We start from the raw sequence: 6,000 nt of genomic DNA, 5'->3' as shown, positions 1-6,000 counted from the left end.
TGTAAGTCGCTCTGGATAAGAGCGTCTGCTAAATGACTAAAATGTAATGTAAATGTCATTGTGCTAATGCTAGTTAGCAGTTGTGCTAATGCTAGTTAGCAACTTCCTTCAAACTGCTCACAGAGACATACAAATGGTATCCATTAGTTCATCTGACTCTGGGGAAGTAGATAAATGGATTCATTGCCAAAATCCTTAAGTATCCCTTTAATGTTTTATTTAAGAATTAAAATAATTTGCCTAATTAGGCCTAAACATTAGCCAAACTATGAATTAATTCCATTCCAGTCACTGCATAATTCTGCTTCAGGTTTTGGTATCGCCTTGTTTTCTGTCGCTGTGGATGACAGAGGGAGCAGGAGCCTACTGAAGATGCTGTATTCCACCGTTAGTAGAGAAACAGAGCCTACCTTGACAAAGCTCCTGAGGGGTAAACCACAGAAAAAATGTTGGCTACATATTTTTTATAAACCGATGAATGGGAGTTTCCTTCCCGCGGAATCCTGAAGCTGGAGCATACTGGAAAAGGGGTGCATACCAAACTGATGAACAGCCTTTTCTTTCAATGAGACCCGAAGTAAAAAGACGCAGCAATGACATTCTACTGGCAAGAGCACCAGCCGTGCGCAGCTACATCGAGCACAAAATAACTATTGTGGGGATAGATGATTGATAACGCAACTGCTATAGCGCAGGCCGGGAGCCGGAAACATATGTAATTTTCTTATGGTACAGCTGGTTCAGTGCCACTGGGTGCTGCATGGATTGTTATTGCAATCAGCCACTTCTACCAGCAATTCCAAATTACTTTGATTCCAGAAGGCTGGCTGAGGAGGAATATTGCTGCAGAGCTATACGGGAATGCCATGTGTCGTTGCGCGACATAAGAAGCGCTTTGTGGTGTGTTTTCCACCGGGGACAGGTGGTGTTGGGAGTTAGCTGGGGTATATGAAAACACATCCCGAGAGACAGTTGTCTTAAGGATGTCACGCTGCCGTACAGGATCATTTTTTGCCAGAGACAGGTGCGACAGAGAGGAGTAGGCTAGTAGTTTACAAATTAGGTTAGGATTGGGGTTGACGAAAACATCGGACCTCTCTCTCCTCATACTGGATATTAATCCAGGGGAAATCAGACTGTGTAGAGAGAGGCAAGAACTGTGTAACCGCCGCGTGACGGGCGCACCCTTTACGTGACAATAAGCGGTAAGTGAACGGAGCTGTCCAACGTTGGGGTCCGGTGGTTGAGGTTGGTGGTGCGCGCTGTGGGACATTGCCTCCTGTCGCGCCATGCCGATGCTTTGGGTACAATGGTGTTCCCAATATAATCAAATGTGATGCATTGTTATGGGTTTGAAAATGGCTCAAACGAATGTAGGGAACTTACTTGAAATTAGCCTCGGTATTTGCCCTCTGAGGGAGAGTTTCACACATGTCACAATGACACACATAATTGCGACATAAATATAATATGTTGTTCAATAGCCTAATGTCAGGCTACCTGTATTTTCTATCATTGTGTAGTTAGTTTCTGGATTTCATACTGCGTAGCTCCATGTCCAAGACACATGAAGATTTCATGTTTTTTTACAGACAGCACGATTTATTAATTTTTGACTATTAAAATGTATGCTATGTTTATTCCTTCCCTATTTATAGAGAAGTAACTGACACTGACAATGTTTGCTATTTTCTAAAATAATAGGCTATTACTTTTTAGGCTATTTATTTATTACTGTGCAATAGCATAATATATTTCGCCAATTAGCCTACTATTCCAATGCATTAAACCATATGATTATTGTTATTATTATTATTATTATTATTATTATTATTATTTGTTATTATTATTATTATTATTATTATTATTATTATTATTGACTAAATATAATGTAACATTTTCTTACAATGCACAGAAATGACTCTTCTCTCACATGAAGAGTTCAGTAGCTATGAGGGCAGCAGCCCTCTGTGTGACTGGTGTGTGTGTTTGGTGTGTATGTTTGGTGTGTGTCCAGTGGCACTGCTGGTGGTTGTGCATGCTGATCTGTGATCCTGTCCAACGGCCCCCAGGTGTCCCTACACCTGTCCTCCCATCGGGCTCCTCTCTCTCTCCCTTTCCTCTGTCCCTTTCTTTCTGCAGCAGCTGCTGCCTTTACAGTACACATAGTTAGTGTCAAAATTCAATTTGCGTTTTTATGTGAGGGCTAACTTTGAATTGCTGGCACTGAGCTCCCCAAAGTTTCTTCTTTTGGGAGAGAACTGCAAGTTTTTGTTGTGCTCCCTGTTTCAAATTCAAATTGCCTTTGAGCTGCCTTTTGTTGGGTGCTGGGGTTTGTGGACTGGAAAGGGAGAAAAGTAAGTGAAGTCCCCAAGGGTCGGAGCATTCCAATAATGAGCCCAAGTCTAAGAGAGGAGAGTGGGAGAGAAAAGAGGGCTAGGGAGAGGAGACAGTTCGTTTCAGCCAGCGAAAGCTAAGATATAACCAAGGGAATAGCAAAAGCCCTCCCCTCACTCACGTGTCAATCAGGCTCTAAGGACAAGGGGCTCTTTAATATCCCCTGAAAGGCCTCTCTCTCTCCCTGGGCTCTGCCACAGGTTGCAGACCTCACCTATACTATAACTAACTCTCCTGGTTCCCAGATGCTGGGCTATTGTCCTACAGGCCCAGCCTCGTGCCGTTGTTTTCTTTGCCTATGTAATAATAATAATAATAATAATAATATGCCATTTAGCAGATGCTTTTATCCAAAGCGACTTACAGCCATGCGTGCATACATTTTTGTGTATGGGTGGTCCCGGGGATCAAACCCACTACCTTGGCGTTACAAGCGCCGTGCTCTACCAGCTGAGCTACAGAGGACCACTATGTGTAGAGAGAGAGTGTGGGAGAGAGAGAAAGAGAAATGGAGAAAAGAGAAAATAATAGAGAGAGTGAGAATGGGAGAAACTGGAAGAAGAGAGAGAGGGGAGGGCTCCTGGCTTAGTTGGTGACTGTGTTGTGTGTTCTCATGGCTAAGGAGTTCCTCTACCACACCACTCTCCCTGCTAATGGCTTCGACCTCCTTGTACACTCATCATCCCACTAACACTGATTATACAATAAATATCATAAGGAATAAATTAGGTGAGAAGAACAGAGGGAAACGCCTGTCTGATAAACGCTGTGATCTCCTCATTGTACTTTCATTTGTAATTTCCTCCAGAGCTGAAGGGGATCTATTAATACGAGCAAATGGACCCCTATCAGTAGCCCTATGTTTACATTATACTCGCTGCTCCAAGGTGGTGCTGATGTTGGTGTTTTTGTACATTGCTTTCCTATTCTCCAGTGCTCCTCACATCTAAGCAAACTGCCCAGTGAAGCTCAGCTAATCCCCAGCAAGCAGAGCACAGTGATTTATTAGAAGGTTACTTAATTTGGAAAGATCCACAACTTCCCTCCCTGCACTCTGGGCCAAAGACCCCTGCTGCTCTCATTGTGGAATTCTTAATTCTCAACTAATTTGCAGGATCTGTCTGAGTGTGTTTGTGAGAGAGAGAGAGAGGGGTGGGGTAGAGGGAGAAATAAAAAGAGAGGGAGAATTTATTTGTCACAGTCTGTTCGTTTTCCTGTCATAGTGTGTGTGCTTGTTTGTGTCTGTGCGCCCAAATGTGTGTGTGTTTGTCTCTCTACCCCTGTGTGTGTGTGTGTGATTCAGTGCTGTCCAGGATTTGTTGAATGGATGCCCTGTTAGTATCCTCTCCACTCTCTAAAAGCCGCGCAGGCCAGCACCCCTCAGAGTAAGTGTTGTGCCCACTGTGCTAAAATAACAGGTGCCCATGTCCTGTTGCAGGGGGACTCAATCCTGTCCCCGCCACCCCCTCCTGGGGGTTATGTCACCTGGTCAGAGGAGCCCGATCACAGGCTCATATCTGAGAGAGCTGGCAACATCCCCACCACCCTCTGACTATTGAGCTGCCTGCCTGGGAGCCCCAAGGCTAACCTGCTCTGGCAGCCCTCCCCTCTACCTCCCTCTGGACCTTGATGTCAGGCCCTCCCAAGCAGTGTGGCCTCTCTGTGGGCTGTCAGGAGTAGGACACTGCCCACTGGGACTCTGAATGGGACAAATTGACCGTATCAATGTTCACACTTAGCATGTGGAGTTAGGAGAAAGGGAAGGTGAATGAGCGGCTTGGTGAGTGTCAGGCCATGCTGCAGAGTGAGGAGTGGACAGACAGGGCTCTTGTGTGCTCCTTTGCAGGAATCAGCAGTGCCCTGTATTTTATCCATCTCACCTCACCATTTAGGCCCGGCGCCCAGCAGCCCTCCGCTGCTCCTTCTGTTTATATTTGCCCAAGGCTACTGCTGGGCTTGCAGGGTAGCGGCTACCCCTGACCTGCAACGAGGTGTGGCTGGAGCTGGCCAGAGGTCACCAAGCCACCAATCCCTCCTGTCGTTTAATCACACTCTCCCTCTCCCTCATCATCTGCACTTTCCATTTAATTTCCCCTCTATCCTTTCCTCCCGTATGGTTCCGATCATATATATCTCTGGCATGCACACTTTCAAGGTTTTCTATGTACTTGTATGTGAGTTTGGGTACTCTAGACACTGGAAAGACTGCAGAATAAATAACCAGCCCCTTGGTAATATGTTGTCTCATGAGTTTTAAACTATGGCACAAAAATACTACAATATGTCAGTGTGTGTTATTGTTCTTTACCGCCAGGCTGGTAAGGCTACTGGCTATAGGAGAATAGAATGAAGAATAGAACCAGAGAAAATAATGTACGAAAAAAGTATGAAAATCTGGATAAGAGTGTCTGCTAAATGACTAAAATTTAAATTTAAAACTGGGTGGGTCGAGCCCTGAATGCTGATTGGCTGACAGCCGTGGTATATCAGACCAGACGGTCTGATATACCACGGGTATGACAAAACATTTATTTTTACTGCTCCAATTACGTTGGTAACCAGTTTATAATAGCAATAAGGCACCTCTGGGGTTTGTGATATATGGCCAATATACCTCGGCTAAGGGCTGTGTCCAAAACAGCCCTTAGCCGTGGTATATTGGCCATATATCACAAACCCCCGACGTGCCTTATTGCTTAAATGTATATCTAGTGCAATACCAAAGCAAGGCAGGAGGATACACAAAAGAGGTACAAAGAGAATGTCCCCTGAAATAGTCAGTAATGAGAGCTCTTTCATTTTCCCTCAAAAGCTTTCCCATTGCTGTTCGCTCTCATGTTGAGGCATATTTCTTCTATGTTTTAATTTGGTGTCTGTGGCCTCTAACAGTGGAGAGACTATGAGAAGGTAAAGGGTATCTGTTACATAAGCCTGAGGTGATAGAGGAGCACAATGCTACAGTCTCACTGAGGACTGACTTGGCTAGCTGTTGAATAAAGAGCCTCCTGTATGGTTAATACATTACTTCTCCATGTTTAGATGTGGGAGGGGGGATTCATTCCACTGCAGAGAAAATACAAATTTCCATGAATACAATTCCATAATGCCTTTGGCAGTGCAACATGAAGGATATTGTGCAGGAAAGGCAGGCAGATGTGATGGAGCAGGATGAAGCATTACTTCCTGGACATGAACGAACATACAGTGTATGTGTGAGGAATGCTTTTTATAGGCTTTTTGTTTGTCATTGAGGCACCCTCAGATGGCCACCGCAAGGAAATATGTGGAAAAACTGCTCCCCCCTTTACTTTACCACACACACACACACATACACACACATACACACTCACACACACACACACACACACACACACACACACACACACACACACACACACACACACACACACACACACACACACACACACACACACACACACACACACACACACACACACACACACACACACACACACACACACACAATGAGGGGGCTTGCAAGGAGGCACTAATAGTACCCTGTCAGTCCGGGGAGAGATGTGGACAGGCCGTTTCCCGTTAAATTCCACATACACAATTAGCAAGCATACCCTTTATACCTTA

The 6,000-nt window shown here is 44.9% G+C and overlaps 1 protein-coding gene across 3 annotated transcripts in view; it reads left to right on the top strand.

The window, feature by feature from the left end:
* Positions 1-366: 366 nt before the first annotated feature.
* The window catches only part of LOC121540318 (semaphorin-6B-like), a 117,942-nt gene continuing 112,308 nt past the window's right edge, over positions 367-6,000 (top strand). For all 3 annotated transcript variants that reach the window (XM_041849099.2, XM_041849098.2, XM_041849097.2), the window contains exon 1: positions 367-1,205. The gene's annotated coding sequence lies outside the window, so the exon portion shown is untranslated. The remainder of the gene's footprint in view (positions 1,206-6,000) is intronic.

This window comes from Coregonus clupeaformis, chromosome 26, assembly GCF_020615455.1.
Source record: "Coregonus clupeaformis isolate EN_2021a chromosome 26, ASM2061545v1, whole genome shotgun sequence".
Classification (NCBI taxonomy): domain Eukaryota; kingdom Metazoa; phylum Chordata; class Actinopteri; order Salmoniformes; family Salmonidae; genus Coregonus; species Coregonus clupeaformis.
Note: the sequence above shows the minus strand (reverse complement) of the source record. Positions and strands in the feature narration are given on the sequence as shown.